Raw genomic sequence first — 22,308 nt, 5'->3', positions numbered from 1 at the left:
CACGTGTAATCTTGCAAAAGTAGACATTCTAAACCTCAGCCACATTCAGTCTGGAATTCCACCCCCCCTCCCCCACCATCCCACCAAAATAAAATCCCAGATTTGCAAGAGTTGGCATGTCTGTAACAGTTAAAGTAATTGGGAAGACTTCAAGGCCCAGAATTCTGGGCTTACAAACATACAAACATACGAATTAGGAGCAGGAGTAGGCCCCTCAAGCCTGCTCCTCCATTCAATAAGTTAATGGCTGATCTGATTGTAGCCTCAACTCCACATTCCCACCTACCTCGATAATCTTTCACCCCCTTGCTTATCAAGAATCTATCTACCTTTGCCTTAAAAATACTTAAAGACTCTGCTTCCACTGCCTTTTGAGGAAGAGAGCTCCAAAGACTCATGACCCTCAGAGAGAAAAAAAATTCTCCTCATCTCTGACTTGAATGGACGACCCCTTATTTTTAAATAGTGACCCTTAGCTCTAGGTTCTCCCACAAGAGGAAACATCCTTTCCACCTCCACCCTGTCAAGACCCCTCAGGATCTTGTCTGTTTCAATCAAGTCGCCTCTTACTCTTCTAAACTCCAGCGGATACAAGCTTAGCCTGTCCAACCTTTCCTCCTAAGACTACCCTCCCATTCCAGGTATTAGTCTAGTAAACCTATTTTGAACTGCTTCCAACGCATTTGCATCCTTAAATAAGAAGACCAATACTGTACACAGTACTCCAGATGTGGTCTCACCAATGCCCTGTATAACTGAAGCATAACCTCCCTACATTTGTATTCAATTCACCTTGCAATAAACAACAACATTCTGTTAGCTTTCCTAATTACTTGCTGAACCTCCTTGCCCACTTCTGCGCATGTAGGGGTCACAGGGTATATTGTCTGTGCCTGGATCATGAGGGCTACGGCTACTCTGACATTTGGGCCTCAGGCCTCATTTCAGTGGAGCCAATGAGGTGGATTGCTTGCAGTCATGGAGTCTGGTTCCTTTATTTGCACATACATCTCTGATTGTCAGCTGTGGCTCAATAGATAGCATTCTTGCTTCTGAGTCACAAGGTTCTGGGTTTAGTGCCACTGTCGGACTTGAGCGCAAACATCAAGGCTGATACTCTAGTGGAGTGCTGCACTGTTGGAGGTGTCATCTTTTGAATGAGATCAAAGCCCCGTCTGCCCTTTCAGGTGGACATATAAGATCCCATGGAACTGTTTCAAAGGAGGGCAATTGTCCCTGGTGCTCTGGCTAATATTTATCCCGTAATATCACAAAAAAAAGTCATTATCACAAGAATTAGGAGCAAGGGTAGTTCATATGGCCCATCGAGCCTGCTCTGACATTCTTAGGCTTCAACTCCACTTTCCTGCCTGCTCGTCATATCCCTTGATTTCCTGAGAGATCAAAAAACTGTCTATCCCAGGCTTAAATATATTTAATGATGGAACATCCTCTGGGGTAGAGAATTCCAAAGATTCACAACCCTTTGAGTGAAGTAATTTCTCCTCATTTCAGTCCTAGATAAGGGGCTGATTATTTGAGACTGTGCCCCCGTATTTTAGATTCCCCAACCAGCGAAAATAATCTCTCAGTATCTACCCTGTCCAGCCCCTTCAGAATCTTATATGTTTCAATGAGATTGCCTCTCATTCTTCTAAACTCCAGAGAACATAGGCCCAATTTACTCAGCCTCTCATCATAGCACAACCCACTCATCCTAGGGACCAATCTAGTGAACCTTTGCTGCACTGCCTCCAATGCAAGTCCTTTCTTAAATGTGGAGACCAAAACTGCACACAGTATCCCAGATGAAGTCTCACCAAAACCCTGTACAATTGTAGCAAGACTTATTTATTCCTGTACTCCAATCCCCTTGCAATAAAGGCCAACATGCCATTTGTCTTCCTAATTGCTTGCTGTACCTGTATGCTAACTTTTTGCGTTCCTTGTGCAAACACACACAAGTCTCTTTGAACATCAAAACTTACCAGTTTCACACCTTTTAAAAATATTCTGCTTTTCTATTCTTACGACCAAAGTGAATAACTTCACACTTCCCTACATTTTACTCCATCTGCCAACTGGTTGCCCACTCACTTAAATGGTCTTTATCACTTTGCAGCCTCTCTGTGTCCTCCCCACAGCCTGCCTTTCCACCAAGCTTTGTATAATCAGCAAATTTAGATACAATACTCTCTGTAATCGCACTGCTGTTTGTGAGAGTTTATGTGCGCAAATTAGCTGCCATATTTCTTGCACTGCAATAATGACCACACATCAAAACTACTTAATTGGCTGTAAAGCATTTTGAGATATCCCGTGGTCATGAAAAACACTATATAAATGCAAGTCTTTTTACAAAGGAATTAACACCTCGATCAGGCACACGTAGGGGAAGCATATATATTAACCTGTCATGGCTCTATAACCCTCAGTATCCTCAGCTTTATCAATCTCTGTTTTGAAATTTTGAAGTAACCTAACCTCAACACCGTTGTGGGGAAGAGAGTTCCAGATCTCCACTACATTTTGTGCAAAGAAGTGCTTCCTGACATCGTCCCCGAACAGCCGAGCTCCAATTTAAGGATATGCTTCCTTGTTCTGGACACCCCGCCGTAGGAAATAGTTTCTCTCTATCTACCCTATCAATGCCTTTAGTCATCATGAACACCTCAATTACACCACCCCTTAATCTTCTCTATTCAAGAGAACATAAGTCTAGTCTCTGCAACCTAGCTTCGTAATTTAACCTTTTTAACCCCAAGAACATGCTGGTGAATCTGTACTGCAGCCCTTCCAAGACCAGTGCATCCTTCCCGAGGTGTGGAGCCCAGAACTGAACAACTCAACAAGACATCAGCTGCCTTTGGGGAATTGACCAGTTTACATGAAAATTCCTCTGAAGAAGGAATTTTCCTCCACACGAGATCAGGGGGCAGGCTGTTCAACCTTGCCCGTCTAAGAGCGAAGTCCAAAGTACGGAAAGTCCTCATCAGCAAACTCCTCTTTGCTGACGATGCTGCTTTAACATCTCACACTGAAGAGTGCCTGCGGAGTCTCATCGACAGGTTTGCGGCTGCCTGTAATGAATTTGGCCTAACCATCCGCCTCAAGAAAACGAACATCATGGGGCAGGACGTCAGAAATGCTCCATCCATCAATATTGGCGACCACGCTCTGGAAGTGGTTCAAGAGTTCACCAACCTAGGCTCAACTATCACCAGTAACCTGTCTCTAGATGCAGAAATCAACAAGTGCATGGGAAAGGCTTCCTCTGCCATGTCCAGACTGGCCAAAAGAGTGTGGGAAAATGGCGCACTGACACGGAACACAAAGTCCGAGTGTATCAAGCCTGTGTCCTCAGTACCTTGCTCTATGGCAGCGAGGCCTGGACAACGTATGTTAGCCAAGAGCGACGTCTCAATTCATTCCCTCTTAGCTGCCTCCGGAGAATACTTGGTATCCGGTGGCAGGACCGTATCTCCAACACAGAAGTCCTCGAGGCGGCCAACATCCCCAGCTTATACACACTACTGAGTCAGCGGCGCTAGAGATGGCTTGGCCATGTGAGCCGCATGGAAGATGGCAGGATCCCCAAAGACACATTGTACAGCGAGCTCGCCACTGGTATCAGACCCACCGGCTGTCCATGTCTCCACTTTAAAGACGTCTGCAAACGCGACATGAAGTCCTGTGACATTGATCACAAGTCATGGGAGTCAGTTGCCAGCGTTCGCCAGAGCTGGCGGGCAGCCATATAGGTGGGGCTAAAGTGTGGCGAGTCGAAGAGACTTAGCAGTTGGCAGGAAAAAAGACAGAGGCGCAAGGAAAGAGCCAAATGTGTAACAGCCCCGACAAACAAATTTTTCTGCAGCACCTGTGGAAGAGTCTGTCACTCTAGAATTGGCCTTTATAGCCACTCCAGGCACTGCTCCACACACCACTGACCACCTCCAGGCACTTACCCATTGTCTCTCGAGACAAGGAGGCCAAAGAAGAAGAAGAAGTCTCCCATAATAACCACTCTTTTTGGAAACAAACTTCTCTGATCTCTGTATTTATTGCATCCTGCTAATTTATTGTTATCAGGAAGTCTGTAGTTAACTCCCACCAAGCCCTATTTTCTGTTCCTCAGTTTTACCCAGAGAGTTTCTACTGCCTGCTAATTAAAGGCTGGTGGATGCTTTGGATAATTAGAGTTGTTTTAACTTTGAATGTGTGTGACTTTGTTTAGTGCTTTGTTGCTGGAGTATAAATAACCTGACATATTTACAAAACATGCTATCACCATCTAGTGATGGACAATTTGTATTGCGGCATTTTTGTCTACGAATTTGCTGGTGTCTCGGTTTTGCCTTTTTATGTCCCAAATAGAAATTGGGCAGATTACTTAAGTTTGGATGAGTTTACACTATCCTGCACATAACAACAAAAGATGTACCATCACACAGTTTGTTGCTGGGTTTCCTTTCAGAACCTTCTGGCTATTTGAAAAGTGCTTCCTATAAAATATTAACATTTTAAACGCAACTAGATATGAATTAACTCCTGAACGAATTTGGCAGTACATGTCAAATGGATTCCAGATAGCTTTTAGAAGTAAAGTAGATTTTTCAGAAAGTGACAACGTTGGGGCCTGAGGCCTTCAACACAATAAATATCTTTGGATAAACTCACCTCAGAGACTCAACACGCCAGACTGATAATCTGGGCAAACAGTGACGGTGATTCGATTTGCTTCTAACTACTTCTTTACTTGACAAAATCGATCAGAGCTCATGATAATTGCTTTGACTTCCTGTGATTGAAGTAGATTGCTATTTGAAGTTACAGGCCTAAATATCTCCTTTTAACCTGAAAGAGTTGCTCAACCCTTGACTATTTTCAATTTGATAGGTTTTATTTATGTTCTGTTTTGGTATGGAAATGGTGGCATAGTGATTATGTTACTGGACTAGTAATCCAGAGGCCTCAACTAATTATTCCAGAGAAGGTGAATTCAAATGCCTCCATGGCAGTTTTTGAGAATTTGAATTCAGTTTTTAAAAATCTGGAAATAAATAGCTGGTATCAGTGAGATGAAACTGTTGGATTGCCATAAAAACCCAACTGGTTCACTAATGTCCACTAGGGAAGGATACCCGTCTGGCCTTGTTTTAATGTGACACCAATCCTACACCATCATGGTTAGCTCTCAACTCCCCTTTGAAGTGGCCTAACAAGCTGCTCAGTTTAATCAAACCACTAAGGTTTCCACCTTCTCCGGGCAAATGGGCAATAAATGCTGACCTTCCCACTGATAACCAGTGTAATGAGTTCTTTTATGTTGTTTGCAACATAAATGAGGTGTGTGGAGTCCAATTGGTTGAAGATCTCAAACAGGTTTATTGACAGCTAACAAGTATATACAGTACAGAGCAAACTATTTACAGAACCTTACGCTGGGTGTTACAGTTGCAGAGTGATGCGGGCTCTGAGTCACATGACTGCATCCTGGTACTTGGCTCATTAGCATTCTAAGATCTTAAGGCAATCATACATCATCCCCCTTCTTTCATTGGATAATATCAAAATTACTCAAATAGGGATAGATATTATGAACTTTACAAGTATAGAGGCTCGGTGGTTTGACAACTCTTGCTTGGAGAATTTGCGACTCAGTTGTTGCTGTTTTTTTTCAGGTTTCTCCCTCTCTGCATTCAGTTTCTGTTGTCCTGCCTTCAGCCTGCTTACATACCCTGTTGCTTTTCTCAAGGTGACCACCTTTGAGGCCTTGTCATGCTTGGAAATTTCTGGCACCACATCTCGAAGAGCCAACAGACAATTATTCAACTCATTCCTCCTCTGCCTCTTCAGTGTATTGAGTGTTCTTTGCTTCTCCTTATCCTCTGCACCTGAAGGCCTGGGGCTCAAGGGTGAGGACGTGTTGGGGAAGGAGTACTTGACCTCATGGAGGTACCCGTCCATTCTGGCTCGTTGTGTTGCCGGCGGTTCTCTCGAGAGCAGTTGTGCTGTTGCAGGGTTTTCAGACTGCACCGTTTGATGCTGACCAGAGTGTGCGAGCGGGTTCCGGTCCTTGGATATTTCCCCTTGGCAATGCTGTCGTAGATAGTTATGATGTTGATATCCTTGCACGCTGGTTATCCTGCCACTGTTGGTCCGCTCATGTCTACAAACATACGAATTAGGAGCAGGAGTAGGCCACTCGGCCCTTCAAGCCTGTTACGCCATTCAATAAGTTCATGGCTGAACTGATTACTCCACATTTCCACCTACCCCTGATAACCTTTCACCCCTTCCTTATCAAGAATCTATCTAGCTCTGCCTTAAAAATATTCAAAGACTCTGCTTCCACTGCCTTTTGAGGAAGAGAATTCCAAAGACTCATGACCCTCTGAGATAAAACATTTCTCCTCATCTCTGTCTTAAATGGGCGACCCCTTATATTTTTAAACAGTGACCCCTAATTCTAGATTCTCCCACAAGGGGAAACATCCTTTCCACATCCAGCCTGTCAAGACCCCGCAGGATCTTATAGGTTTCAATCAAGTTGCCTTGAACTCTTCTAAATCCCAGCGGGTACAAGCCTAGTTTGTCCAATCTTACCTCATAAGGGAGCCCGCCCATTCCAGGTATTGGTCTATTAAACGTTCTCTGTACTGCCTCCAACACATTTACATCCTTTCTTAAATAAGGAGACTGATACAGTACATAGTACTCCAGATGTGGTCTCACCACTGCTCTGTATAACTGAAGCATAACCTCCCTACTTTTGTATTCAATTCCCCTTGTGATAAACAATAACATTCTATTAGCTTTCCTCATTACTTGCTATAGCTGCATACTAACCTTTTGCGATTCATGCGGTAGGACACCCGGATCCCTCTGCATCTGAGTTCTGCAATCTCTCACCATTTAGAAGGTACAAGTTAGAAAGTTTGTGGTTTCCATGCTGTTACTACCAGGTGAGGAATGTGTCTCAGGCTCCCTTCTTGCCCCTTTCCTGGTTTGGCTGCAACAGGGTTTATTTTTTAAAACTCAGTGTTTTTAGCTTACCACCTCAGTGAGTCCTTACTCACAGCTCTCTAATTGTAATTGCAAACAAAGCAATCAGACAGGTTTTCTTAGGTTTAAACAAGAAAGATGTAAGTTTATTAGCGTTACCACTATAACCTGGTTAAAATTACGAAAATATGCGATGCAACCATGCGAGATAAACACACACACAAATAGATACAGAGGAAGAGAAGGAATTGGGGAGGGGGGTTTGGAGTAGTAAATTGAATTCAGTTACTGTCTTTTGTTTTGCTGTAAAGTCCTTGGTTGAAATTGCAGTCTTGGAGTCCTCGCTGGGGCCCAATACGCACTTTCAAACTTGCTTCTCTGCTACCAGAAGGCTGAAGCGGTCTTTTGTCTTGAGGGTTAAAATGCTGCCGTGGGTCCCTGGGACCTTGCTACAGAGAGAGAGAGCTTCCTTCTCTTTGGTCTTCAAATTGCAGTCTGCCCAAACCTTTCTGTGAGGCATAATTCAAACAGTTCCCAGTCTGGTCAGCAGATAAGTCATGTGACCAGCTCTTTGTTTGAAACAGGTTTGTCTGAGAGAGTTGTTGTTTCTCAAATTTCTCCAGTCATACTCGATGGGGTGTGGAACTCTGGCTCTTACACAGACAAAGAAGGTTGATTATGATGATTGCCCAGACCAATCTTGTTAATTGAATCATTGGCTCTATTCAACAGTCTCTCAAAATGCAAATGTGAAGCCATGTTTCAGCTGTCCAACTCTGTGGTCTTTTTTAAACAAGTTCTGTGCAATGTCCAGCAAACGGGTTCAAATAGTGTTCCATCTGACAAAATTAATATGTTTCCATTTAGCAGGTGTGGTTTATGACACAATGCCAACTTGCCATAGCTGCATCGCATTGTTAGTGTGCCACTGCAAGGAATGGGTGACTGGTTGTACATAGATACCTTGGCAGTTGTCAGTTGTATCATTGATTTCCAATGACTCCTGTACATATTGTTGAGTATTTGGACTGGTAGGATATTTGCACTAGTGCCAGTGTCAATCTTGACCCTGAGTTTGCCAGCTTTCTTTGGGCACATGATAATGATGAAAGCTTCCAATTGTTTGACTTCATCAACGTGATTGTGTTGGGTTCAATTTTCATCATCTGGCTGAGAATTACTGCTCGTTGAGTCTTGTCCCAGGTCTGTTTCGCTGTGGACTTCATGTATTGACTTGCGATCACCCAGGTCTCTGATGCTCTCCTTGCTGCTGTTGCCCTGTTTTCTGTTTGCTTGTGTTCGACCATGACTTCTGGCTGCAACTTTGGGTCCGGTGACATTTTGCACCGCATGCCTTGCACAGATCTTGAAATGCAGGACAACTTCGCCTTGAGTAGGACTTGCCATATAGCTTGCTTGCTCTTTTCGACCTGGTTATTGTGCTGATACTGTAGGCTGCACCTAGTGCTTGCAAGTGCTGTTGTCCAGCTACAATGGCTTCATATTTCCTGCCATCTTCCAGCAGTGCATCAGTGCTGTGATCTTTCTTTTTCCCCAAGAGGTCTTTTGGAAATGCTTCAAGGGATGTTGATACAATCACAAGCTCCATTATTTGGTCCAACAGCCCTTAATGCAGCATCTACTGATGAAATTAGTCTATTGATTCCTGTGGCTGTTGCCTGTAAGACATCAATTCCAGCCTTTGAATTCTAAAATTCACTCTTAATTGGAGCTGATCTTCTAGCACTTTCCATATCTTTGTCGGATTTTTCTGGTCCTCATCAGATAGTCCAGAGGTGTTGATTCTGTGTAATCTCTTATTTCCAACAGCTAGTAGTATTTTTATAGCCTATTTTTCTGGTTCTACAATTATTTGGTCTGTGAAGAATAACTGCATTCTTTGTTTGAACAGTTGGAACTTGGATAGGATATCCAAGGCCTTCCAGTTCATGCAGGGAAATTTGATATCCATATTTCCGCTGTTCTTTTGCTTTAAAACTTACTTTAAGATTTGTTCTATGACTCTGCACTATTTCCTCTTTAAGAGACTCTCTGCTATTTATACTAGCTGCTTTGATTGGCAGGAGCAGGTGTTTGCTAGTGTTGCGTGTTTACCTTGCTTCCAGTACTTAAGCCTGTTTTGTTTACACAGTTGTTCACTAGCTGCTGGAGTTTGTTTATGTTCTCCACACTCAAGTGGTTTTAATGGTTTGTTTTACTGTGGCTTCATGATTGGAAGCTCTTATTTACACTAGAGTGGTTTAATGGGTTTTTTAAACTTTGGCTGCATGGAAGAAGGCTCTGCACTGATTGGGTTTTCCCGCACTTTTTCTAACGAAGGCCTCCTTCAATGGCGCTGACCTCAGTCAGCCTGGGAGGGGAGTTGGGTCTTCTCCATTTCCTTTTACACGGAGCTTTTGAAAAAAATCGATCTTTTGAAGGTCTTCAAAGCTTTTATTTTTAAAGCAGTATCCCTCTTGACTCACCCAATTTATTTGCAGCCTGTTGTTCTGAGATCTGTCTTCTACACCTTGAGGTAAATTCTTTTTTTTACTGTTTGAGCCAGTATTTTTTTGGACCTTCTCTCCAGTGGTTGTAGGAAGGATAATTTTCAGAGCTGTTTTCCCTGTGATCTTCAAACCTAGACTTTGTTTTCTCACCACAGCTGCCACCATGTAATGAATTCTTTTATGTTGTCTGACACAACATAAATGAAGTGAGTGGAGTCCAATTGGTTGAAGATCTCAGACAGGTTAATTTACAGCTAACAAGTATCTACAGTACAGAGCTATTTACAGAACCTTACTCTGGGTGTTACAGTTGCAGAGTTTTGACGGCTCTGAGTCACATGATTGCATCCTGGTACTTGGCTCATTAGCATACTAATCTTAAAGGGACATTTCTCTTAAAGGCAATCATACAACAACTACTTTTCTAAGAATGTTTTCTTTTGTTAAAAAGCTATCCCAATTAAACATGTATTGTCTTTTGCTTATACTAAATGGCATAGGGAAGCACCGGTACTTTCTGAGCAGTTCAAGCCTCAGGCTTGAACAATGAAGAAGTACGTAATCAGATGAGGCAGTGTTGGTGTATACAGTGCTATGTCTAGCATGCGCCTGATGCACTTCAGACATGTTTCTGACTGTAGGGAAGTATTACTGCCATTTCATACCATGTTTGATTGAAGACAAGATAGTGGTGGAAAATAACTTGTGTTCAAACTACCGTTTATATTTTATTTGATGTGTGAAAATTCCAGTAAAATGCAAACGGTGTATTCATCCAATTGCATGCAAATAGTAACTGTTTTTGGCTGTATCCTTGTTTTGTTTCTATTATGAGTTGATGTTGCTGTTGATTTTGTTTCAATTGTGCTTTAGATATTCGACTGATAGAAACATTTGCTGAGTTATTATTGTAATGTTAGAGTCATCGAATTATAGAGCACAGAAACAGGCCCTTTGACCCATCGTGTCTGTGCCGGCCATCAAGCACCTAACTATTCTAATCCCATTTCCCAGCACTTGGCCTGTAGCCTTGTATGCTATGGCATTTCAAGTGCTCATCTAAATACTTTTTAAATGTTGTGAAGGTTCCTGCCTGTACCACCTCTTCAGGCAATGCGTTCCAGATTCCAACCACCCTCTGAGTGAAATTTTTTTCCTCAAATCCCCTCTAAACCTCCTGCCCCTTACCTTAAATCTATGCCCCCTGGTTATTGACCTCCCCCGCTAAGGGAAAAAGTTTCTTCCTATCTACCTATCAATGCCTCTCATAATTTTGTATACCTCAATCATGTCCCCCCTCAGCCTTGTTGCATGCTATATACTCTGATGTTCACTATCTTTCTTCATGGGTGTTTTTATTTTGTTTTTCTCATTTATACATTGTAGTTATTGCTCTGTTGCAAAAAGTAAAATAATCCGAAACCCAGCTGATGTGTTACTTACGGTGAGTCATAGGATAAAAGGTTTTATAACAATATGGGTATTATAAGTAAAGTGTGCCAAGAAAGGTATTACAGGAAGTAAGTAAGAGACTTGCAAGTAAATATACAATATATGTAAAAGTTTTAATATGTTAAGTGAATTTCCCATATTACTACTAATGTCAAAGGATTCTTATGTCTTGTATTCATGTCGTTGTTGTCTCTGCATCTCTCTGTTTTCTGCTTGTATGTCTTCTTCTCATATCTGCTCATGTGTATTTCTCTTTTTTTCTGTTCTTTCTCTCCATGAACTTTTTTCTTTCTCTTGTTCTTTCCTGTTGAGGAGAGGTAGTAGCTAATGTGGTAGGGATGGAAGCTGCCGAGGGCTGTTGGCCATGTTTTCCAGTGACAGTTGAGGGCCGAGGCTGGGGCTGGGGTTTCGGGTGTGGTGGTAGTGGCTTGTAGGCCTCAGTGATCAACTTGCATTAATTCACACCAAAGCTTTCACTTCCACTAGTCCTTTGCTTTGTTGCCTCTGATACCATTTCGTAAGGCATTGTTCCAATTTTGTTCCAAGCCCAAGCTTTTGCTTTTGCTCAGTGACATGACTAACTGTCTCTTTCCCAACCAATTGCTGGTCTGATGCTTGTTATGCTGTTCACTGTTCCATTGGCTCCCTGTTTGCTCCTTATCCTGTCCAAACCCATCCGCTCTATTTTAGCCCTCATCAACTATGATTGCCAAGGTCTTAATTTAATCACCACTGTGAGAGCCCTTCCACCATTCGCATCACACAAGTTGCAGGCAGTGACCATCTCCAATGAGGGAGAATCTAATCATCTCCCCTTGGCATTCAACAACATTATCATTGCTGAATACCCCACCAGCAACATCCTGGGGACTACCAATGACCAGAAACTTAACTGGACCAGCCATATAAATACTGTGGCTATAAGAGCAGGTCAGAGGCTGGGAGTTCTGCGGCAAGTAACCCACTCCTGACTCCCCAAAGCCTGCCCACCATCTACAAGGCACAAGTCAGGAGTGTGATGGCATACTCTCCATTTTCCTGGATGAGTGCAGCTCCAACAACACTCAAGAAGCTCGACACCATCCAGGATAAAGCAGCCCACTTGACAGGCACCTCCTTCCACAACTAAAACATTCACTCCCTCCACCACTGGCGCACAGTGTGTACCATTTACAAGGTGCACTGCAGCAACTCGCCAAGCCTCCTTTGACAGCATCTTCCAAACCTGCGACCTCTACCACCTAGAAGGACAAGGGCCACATGGAAACAACAGAACCTGCAAGTTCCCCTCAAAGTCACATACCATCCTGACTTGGAACTATATCGCTATTCCTTCACTGTTGCTGGATCAAAATCTTGGAACTTCCTCCCTAACAGCACTGTGTGTGTACCTACCCCACATGGACAGCAGCGGTTCAAGAAGCTGGCTCACTACCACCTTCTTGAGGGATGAGCAATAAATACCTTGCCAGCGATGCTCACATCCCATGAACGAATATTAAAAAAAATCTGCTACCCCCATCACTACTGAATACCTTCTATCTTCTGCTGTATCCCATTCTTTCACCTTGGCGGAGTGGATGGATGGGACTTTGAAGGCACAAGAATGACATCAGTGGTGGGAGTCCACTACAATATGATGGATAGGCATTTCCATATAAATATTTATCCTGCTGTCACCAAAGCATTAGTGAAAAATCGTGACAATACGGATTAAAGTGTGCATGCAAGAAGTACATGGTACACAAGACATAAAATGATAAAATAAATAATACTCTTTTCATATATATAAAATAGGAAAGAACAGGTATTGTCTTTCCCTTTTTTCCTAAGCCACCAGTTTCAATTGACATGGTAGTCTAGATTTTAAGGAGCCCTCGATGTTGGGATCTGTGGTGGGGGGGTCCTGATGATAGCCCTGAATGAGGCCCACCACAGACCTCGACGCCGGCAGGGCCCAGTCCGATATTACCAGTGGCAGCAAGGCCTCGTGGCAGCCCGCTCCCTGCCCCCCCCCCCCCGCTGCTCAACGATAGGTGGGGGGGGGGTGTGGGAGGTAACTTTATCAGTCATGGAGGGGAACAGGGTCAAATTAACGTCATGGGTGTAGGGAATGGTGGGAAGGGTTGTAGATGAACATTTGAGCAGTTTGGGCGGCAAGGTCAGATTTTACAGTGTTTTGGAGGAAAAGGGCAAATAAGTAATGTAATTGTCATTGGGGGGGTTGGGAGAGGTGCAAAAGATATTTATTTTTTAAATTCCATTTAACTTTAATAATGTAAATTTCCCAGTAGGACTGACTGCCCTTTAAAATGGTGTCAGTGACTGCGCATAGGCAGCTGATGTCATTGCCGGGGGTGGACAGCCTGCTCCCTCCACACGATTGGGGATGGCCCACCTTAGCTATTTAAGTGCGTGATGGCTCTTTGGCGTGCAGGCCGTCAGAATTCAGCCCGGTGTGTGGCGAAATGGGCCTCAGTCCTTGCGTATTGGGGAACTCTGGCTGAGCAGGAATTTTACACACACCATGGAGATGCCTGCGATCCAGGTCGCTTTTCCTGCACTGGGTCATTTACATGCTGGAGGTGTGCTCTCCGGCCTACAAACAGAGATTCCTATTGAATTAGGGCAGGAAACAAACTGTGGCAGGCCTGCAGGCAAGGGAGGGAGAGGCTGCTTGAAAATCTGCAGTTTTATTTGGCTGAAAACTTTAATGCTGCTTCTGGGACCCATGCGTAACAACTATGCACAAGTGATTGCAGTTTCCTGTCTGGGGGAAAAAATAGTCAGAGACCCCTCTTTGACATTTAAATATCATCCTGTCATCCAGCATCCAAGCAGGACAAAAGCACAGGCAATGTGCACAGCAGAGGCTGCCTTCCCTCATTGTCACTTCACCTACAGCACCCACCCACACATGAATGGGCACATCTTATTCCACCAGTCCTGCTCTTCAGAGGTATGGGCATAGTTTCTGAATCATTCTGTGACTTTATTCCGTTTAATTGGAGCAGTCTTCTTCAGATATATGTGCTAGTCTGACCCCTCCACTCTGATGTAGTTATGTTACCCACACGTTACACCCCTGCTCCATATGCTAAAAGTATTGTATGGTCAAATCTCAGTACATTGTCTGTGAACACAAAGGCATTGACATAATATAAAAATAGTTTTATATTATGCATAAAGCCTGCTTCTGCGATTCACACTTGGACGGACTGTAGATAACCTTTGTGCAGCACAAGATTGCCATAAAAGAAGGTGTGCTGCTGTCCTCGTGGGAATACCGTGCCTTACACTAACTACCAACAGTCACTGATAAAATGTTCTATTTTGGCTAATAACCTCAGCATGTACAGGAAACACAAAGCATATAGAGCAGTAAAACAAACGCTCAGATGCAATTTGCAGGCTTTTCTTTGTTCCAACCATAGCTATGTAGCTGCTTTGAAGTTGATTTTCTTTTTAACTGTTTGGCTCTCGGGTTTCGTTACAGATGGTGCAGACACTTGCACTGTCATCTCTATGTAATAATTAGAATATTGTTCCATCATTCACTCATCAATTTGTGTTTTTTATATGATAATGGATTATTGATTTTCAGGACTGATTCCAAAATACTACAAGCAACCAAACATACAACTCCAAGTCATGCATTGAATGTACAAAACCCCAAATAAATTCTCGAAATTCTATCCATGCTTGACAGATTAGTGCTCGAGAGGTTATGGCCAGGCTTTGTTGCACACTTGATCCTGTCCCTATATTTAATTGTTCTGGATTGTGGTCTGGGATGTTTCAAAGGCCATGATCACCCTTAGACCCAGTGTCTTACCTACTTGGTTTGCTGTCCAAGTAATCTAAGTGCCCCCATGCTCTGCACAATACATAGACCACCAGAACTCTGCTCTTAATGTTGAGAAGGTACACCTTTCTTTCATGGCAAGCTTCCTTTTTTTCATCTCTCCTCAAACCAGAACTATGTGCTGCAGCACCTATGGAATGCACACCAATTCAAGGAAATGATGTATGGTCTCTACTAAGGCTGGAGAACTACCAAGAAGTCTGGGTCCAATCTCTGAAAAACTGTACAAGAGTTGCTCTCAAATGCTGCACCATAACCTTGTAGAAAGGAGTGGAAAAGGTTGCTATGAGCGGGAAGATGTGAATACAACACTCTACCAAAGACGCACAAGAATAATGACACGTTCCCCCTCTAAGGGAATACTGCATACCTCTTGCAAATACTTTTATTACTACCATCAAAATCTCTAAGTATATAAAGACTACTCAAGGCCACCTGATGAGAATGCAGGATCTACAATAAATGCTAAACTTCACTGATTGGATGCTCATTATATAAAAGACACTTGATGCCTGGTCTCAAAAATACAATGTGAGCTAAAAGTCTGGGTTCTTCAAAATGTAAAGCAATTTAAAACTTAATTTTTTTTTTAAAGTGTCAGATATTGGCCAAGTGTCAGTTTGACTCATCACATAACACTTCTGCTTCTGGGACAGTAATGGTTTCAAGCTCCATAATTGGGCCTCGAGCTCCTAATTTATGTTAAAATTTCAATGTAGTACTGAGGATGTGCTGTCCTTTAGTTAGGACCTTAAAGTGAGGCTCCATCTGCTTGTTCTAATTTTCAAGTTGATATTAAAGATGCCATGGCACCTTTGAAGGAGAGTGGGGAGAACTCCTGGGTTTCTAGCAAATACTAACATTCCACTCAAGAGACTTGTGCACAAAATCCAGGCTGACGCTCCAGTGCAGTGCTGAGGGAGTGTTGCACAGTTGGAGGTGTCAACTTTCAGATGAGATGTTAAACCAAGGCCCCGTCTGCCCTCTAAAGTTGAAGGATCCCACGGCACTTTTTAAAAAAAGAATAAGGGACTTCTCCCTGGTGTCCTGGCCAATGTTTATTTCTCAACCAACAGCTAAAACAAAATCTGGTCATTACTTCATTGCTGTTAATGGGAGCTTGCTGTGTGCAAATTGGCTGCTGTGTTACAACAGTGACTCATTTCAAATGCACTTCATTCACTGTCAAGGGATTTGGGATGTCCTGAGCTTGTGAACGACATTGTATTTAAATGCCAGACTTTCTTAAACCAGTAGTACCAAAACAATCAGGTCCATCATTCATCTCATAGCTGTTTGTGGGATGTTGCTGGCATTGAATATCATTTGCTTACATAGTAACAGTACTTCAAAAGAAGTTAATAGTGAATGATTTCAACATGATCAGGCATTCTAGCTGTGCAACCCATTTTCAGTCAGGAATTGATAAAGTCACTATTATTGTTTTTGTCTTTAACATTCATTGTGATGCTTTTCATTCTTGTAGATAGCCAGCTGCTGAAATACACATTCGTGTGCTTCACAATGCAAAGCAAATTAATTACACGGTTGCTTTCAGTCAGACAAATATCTTGACATGTCACCTTACTTTACATAAAATGAGACCAATGAGTAGAGGATTGTATGAACATTTGTGGCTACATGCAATGTTAGCTCATGGTGTGCCCCTGTACTAGGGATTTATGGGCAACTAGTGTTGCTTTAACATCTCACACTGAAGAGTGCCTGCAGAGTCTCATCGACAGGTTTGCGGCTGCCTGCAATGAATTTGGCCTAACCATCAGCCTCAAGAAACCGAACATCATGGGGCAGGACGTCAGAAATGCTCCATCCATCAATATTGGCGACCACGCTCTGGAAGTGGTTCAAGAGTTCACCTACCTAGGCTCAACTATCACCAGTAACCTGTCTCTCGATGCAGAAATCAACAAGCGCATGGAAAAGGCTTCCACTGCCATGTCCAGACTGGCCAAGAGAGTGTGGGAAAATGGCGCACTGACACGGAACACAAAGGTCCGAGTGTATCAAGCCATCTTCGCTGCCTCCGGAGAACACTTGGCATCAGGTGGCAGGACCGTATCTCCAACACAGAAGTCCTCGAGGCGGCCAACATCCCCAGCTTATACACACTACTGAGTCAGCGGCGCTAGAGATGGCTTGGCCATGTGAGCCGTATGGAAGATGGCAGGATCCCCAAAGACACATTGTACAGCGAGCTCGCCACTGGTATCAGACCTACCGGCCGTCCATGTCTCCGCTTTAAAGACGTCTGCAAACACGACGTGAAATCCTGTAACATTGATCACAAGTCGTGGGAGTCAGTTGCCAGCGTTCGCCAGAGCTGGCGGGCAACCATAAAGGCGGGGCTAAAGTGTGGCGAGTCGAAGAGACTTAGTAGTTGGCAGGAAAAAAGACAGAGGCGCAAGGGGAGAGCCAACTGTGTAACAGCCCCGACAAACAAATTTTTCTGCAGCACCTGTGGAAGAGCCTGTCACTCTAGAATTGGCCTTTATAGCCACTCTAGGCGCTGCTCCACATACCACTGACCACCTCCAGGCGCTTACCCATTGTCTCTCGAAATAAGGAGGCCAAAAGAAAGAAAGTGTTGAACATTGCATCCCTTGCATTAGCAGTGACTTTTTCTTTTGGTTTAAATTCTGTTCATCTCTGGATAACCTTTTACTGACAATATTCATTAGCTCAGAATGCTTTTCCTTGTGGATTCTTCTTCCTCTCTCCTGCCCCTAACATTTTTGGGGAATTACATCCAGATGTTTGTCAGCAAACGTGGTCTCTTCAGACTACTAGAAAAGATTGGATGCCCACCAAAGCTACTAAGTATCATCACCTCATTCCATGACAATATGAAAGGCACAATTCAACATGGTGGCTCCTCATCAGAGCCCTTTCCTATCCTGAGTGGTGTGAAACAGGGCTGTGTTCTCGCACCCACACTTTTTGGGATTTTCTTCTCCCTGCTGCTTTCACATGCGTTCAAATCCTCTGAAGAAGGAATTTTCCTCCACACAAGATCAGGGGGCAGGTTGTTCAACCTTGCCCGTCTAAGAGCGAAGTCCAAAGTACGGAAAGTCCTCATCAGAGAACTCCTCTTTGCTGATGATGCTGCTTTAACATCTCACACTGAAGAGTGCCTGCAGAGTCTCATCGACAGGTTTGCGGCTGCCTGCAATGAATTTGGCCTAACCATCAGCCTCAAGAAAACGAACATCATGGGGCAGGACGTCAGAAATGCTCCATCCATCAATATTGGCGACCACGCTCTGGAAGTGGTTCAAGAGTTCACCTACCTAGGCTCAACTATCACCAGTAACCTGTCTCTAGATGCAGAAATCAACAAGCGCATGGGTAAGGCTTCCACTGCTATGTCCAGACTGGCCAAGAGAGTGTGGAAAAATGGCGCACTGACACGGAACACAAAAGTCCGAGTGTATCAGTCCTGTGTCCTCAGTACCTTGCTCTATGGCAGCGAGGCCTGGACAACGTATGCCAGCCAAGAGCGACGTCTCAATTCATTCCATCTTCGCTGCCTCCGGAGAATACTTGGCATCAGGTGGCAGGACTATATCTCCAACACAGAAGTCCTTGAAGCGGCCAACACCCCCAGCTTATACACACTACTGAGTCAGCGGCGCTTGAGATGGCTTGGCCATGTGAGCTGCATGGAAGATGGCAGGATCCCCAAAGACACATTGTACAGCGAGCTCGCCACTGGTATCAGACCCACCGGCCGTCCATGTCTCCGCTATAAAGACGTCTGCAAACGCGACATGAAATCGTGTGACATTGATCACAAGTCGTGGGAGTCAGTTGCCAGCATTCGCCAGAGCTGGCGGGCAGCCATAAAGACAGGGCTAAATTGTGGCGAGTCGAAGAGACTTAGTAGTTGGCAGGAAAAAAGACAGAGGCGCAAGGGGAGAGCCAACTGTGCAACAGCCCCGACAAACAAATTTCTCTACAGCACCTGTGGAAGAGCCTGTCACTCCAGAATTGGCCTTTATAGCCACTCCAGGCGCTGCTTCACAAACCACTGACCACCTCCAGGCGCGTATCCATTGTCTCTCGAGATAAGGAGACCCGAAAGAAGAAAGAACATCCAGATGTTTGTGGCAAACTGAAATAGTTACTTGTATTTATGGGCCTGTATTATTTTGGGACCAATTTGTGATTTTGTAAATATAGTTCCAGGAATAGTTCTCGTTAAAAAGAGGTTAATGAAAAAGTAAATAACATAGTCCTATGTTATCGAACCCCTACTCTGTTATACATCTTGCTCTCGGGAATTCTTTATCCAATTTACTCCACCTTGCCGCTTCCCTCTCTGTCCTCTTTGATCATGATTTTGGTACTCTAACTTGGCCTCTTTTTTGTCTCTCCTTTATCCATGGTAACCCTTTCCTCGATGTAAATTCCCCTGGGGCATCTTCCTACATCCTCCTTGACCTTTATATCAATGCAAGTTACTGTTGACTGGAATTCAAATAGTTTTAACCTTGACTGTTGGTCAGGTTGCATTTGATATATGAATTGATGTTTTGGAACTTCCTGGCTGTTGGCTTTAAGAAATCCCAGCAAGTTGACTCTCTGGCATTATTGTCAACTGCACAAGAGCTACATGCTTGCAGCTGCCAGCACAGCAATGTTAAAACAGCCTTTGACTTGTCTGAACGTTCATGAGGGAACTGCCCTTCACAAGTTATGTCAGGATTGACACAGACTGGAAAAATGTTACACAGACAGGAGCCAAGCTCTGACTGATATTAACAATTACAGTGGAATCTCCATAATCCAACCTCTAATTATTCACCTTGCTGATTATCTGCCAGAAGTTGTGAGATAGGAAAGCCTCACCTCTGGGCGTTGCCTCATCAAACGGTCTTTTGTTGTTCATATTTAATCCATTTTTCAATGAATTAAACTATATATTGTTTCCTTTGGTTTTTCTATTGTACCTGACTTTATCGCTGTGCCTAGGCTGCTGCCATAACGTACTTTTAAGACCAAATTTTTGGGTATCTCGATTTATAACCCAATTTCTGTTGCCCATGAAGGGGGTCCTCTTTTATAGTAGGCAATGGGGGGTTGGGGGGTTGCTGTGGGCTGTGGTTCCACTGTCAATCACTTCAGTGTAAAAGTCTGCCATGTTGAGGGCAATGCTTGCTGATTGGAGAAGTAAAGCAACAAAGGAAAAATAAAGCAAAAGACAGTCTCGAACTGTAAATTCTTATTGAGGGCATCCATCGATGGGGAGAAATATTTCTGCAAAAAGGAAATGTTACATAAACAGAGAGTCTAAAAAAAACATTGCCCACTGATCTTTGCCAATAATAGCAAAGCCTTTGGATTGAATTTTGTGTTCAGGATTTTTAAAGGCAGGAGCGACTTTCTTTAAATATTTCTGAAAAAAAGAGATGTGCTGTCAAAGGTTTTCATCTTGCACACATCAGGACAGACGCAAAAATGCCAAATTTCAAAGGGAGCAACAATTTATACTGCATGAGAAAAGGGTGCTGTTTGGTTGGCAAGTGGACTCTGCTAGATCGAGGAGCTGCCAAGGAGAATGCACCAGGGAACTATTGTCCCCAACACTTGTTTAATTCAAAAAAAGGCACAACGGCCTGGACATGTTCCTTTTGCCTGCAGAGGACAGTTCCCTGCATATGAATATATGTAGCTTCTCACAAATGTAAGTCAGCAACATTCCGAGCCCGACTAATAATCTTAAATTGGTTGTTACTGTAATTTTTAGCACACTTGGGATTATTCGGTAGGTGCTGTCCAATCGTGGAATCACTTCTAAAGTTAGACATTGTGTTCTGAGTTTTTCAAGTATGGGCTGGTTGAGTATGATCAGTACTCTGCCAATTGCAAACAGCTGAAGGGACCTGCTGTTTGATATGATCTGCCATTCATTTGGACGGATAGCCTATGTACCTGGCATCGCAACAGCACTGGAACTCATATACCACATGACTCATTTGTGTGGTAGGCAGAATGCCTTTTTTGGCTTGATGGCCGCATCCTGTTAGTGGAAAATACCACTTGGGTTGCTGCTGCACCTTCAGGTAAGTTACTTGATTGACAAGGGCTCCGTGGAGCTGGTTTACCTGAGTGTAACCTGCTATGTCCTTGGTTGCTTCTGAGCAAACCAGTGTTGGAGTGGGGACCTCAAGCAGATGTTAGGCTCCTTATTTGCATAAGCAAAGGGCCTAGTGCCTGCTTCAGGCATGGGTAAAGGACATCTCTTGTTTCTCCTTGCCCCAATATGGTGATCGGTGCACTTCTGACCGATAACGGGCAATTAGGGATGGGCAATAAATGCTGGCTGAGCCAGCGACGCCCACATCCCAAGAACGAATAAAAAAAATGTGTACACTGCCTGCTGCTCATTTTTGGGGCGCTGTGTGGCCCAATTTCTAGGCCACTTTGTTTCCACAAAAACTGTTCAGCTTTTAGTTAATTTTAATGTAGGGGGAAAATTTGATTGTAATCCAATATTGCTTTGGGTTAATCTGCTGGAGAGAGAAATCTGTGGCTATTACACATGCCCAGTAGGAATGACTGATTCAGTAGTTTTAATACAGGAGGAAACCTACTGATGTGTTCTTAGCAGCCATTGGCTGTGATTAATTGCCAACAATGAGCTATATCCCTGCTGTGGTAAATTACTTCATTACAACAATAACAGCTACTTATACTTATAAAGCTCCTTTAACGTAATAAGACATCCCAAGGCGCTTTCACAGGAGTATTATAAAACAAAATAAGACACTGAGCCACATAAGGAGATATTAGGTTAGATGACCAAAAGCTTGGTTAAAGAGGTAGATTTTTAAGGAGGAAAGTGAGGTAGAGAGGCAGAGAGGGAGGGAATTCTAGATCCTAGGCATCTGAAGGCACACCACCAGAATTAGATGAACGCAGAAATCTTGAAGGGTAATGGGGCTGGAGGTGATTAGAGATAGGGAGAGGTGAGGCCATGGAGGGATTTGAAAACAAGGATGAAAATTTTATAACCAAGGCATTGCTTGACCGGAAATTAATGTAGGTCAGCAAGCACAGGGGTGATAGGGGAACGGGACGTGGTGCAAGTTAAGACACAGGCAGCAGAGTTACTTATATAACATCTCACCTCTTAAAGCCAGCCCTGAAATATTTCCTTTGTTTTGTGTAAACATTGCAATATATAGCAACACAAATAAATAACAGAGCAAGTTGGAAAAAATAAATCTTTCTCCTGATTTTTCAAAAGCAAACTGACTGAATCATCCCGAATAAATCTAAGTTGATACCGGGTAGAAATGTGGTCTGCCGTACAGGTGGGCAGGCAAAGGTGGTAATATCTTCCAGATGTCCGCACTTGAATGTTGCCTTGGCTTGGCGTTGTCTTCTGCTTTTCTGGCTTCACAAACTGACAATGAATATTTATGGAAATATTTTTAAGAAGCCATAATTGGA

General features: G+C 43.5%; 1 protein-coding gene across 2 annotated transcripts in view; it reads left to right on the top strand.

Annotated features, from left to right (window-relative positions):
• The window catches only part of lypd6b (LY6/PLAUR domain containing 6B), a 191,461-nt gene that overhangs the window by 39,765 nt on the left and 129,388 nt on the right, over positions 1-22,308 (top strand). The window lies entirely within an intron of this gene.

This window comes from Heterodontus francisci, chromosome 7, assembly GCF_036365525.1.
Source record: "Heterodontus francisci isolate sHetFra1 chromosome 7, sHetFra1.hap1, whole genome shotgun sequence".
In the NCBI taxonomy this organism is placed as follows: domain Eukaryota; kingdom Metazoa; phylum Chordata; class Chondrichthyes; order Heterodontiformes; family Heterodontidae; genus Heterodontus; species Heterodontus francisci.
This window is presented reverse-complemented; position numbering and strand designations above follow the sequence as displayed.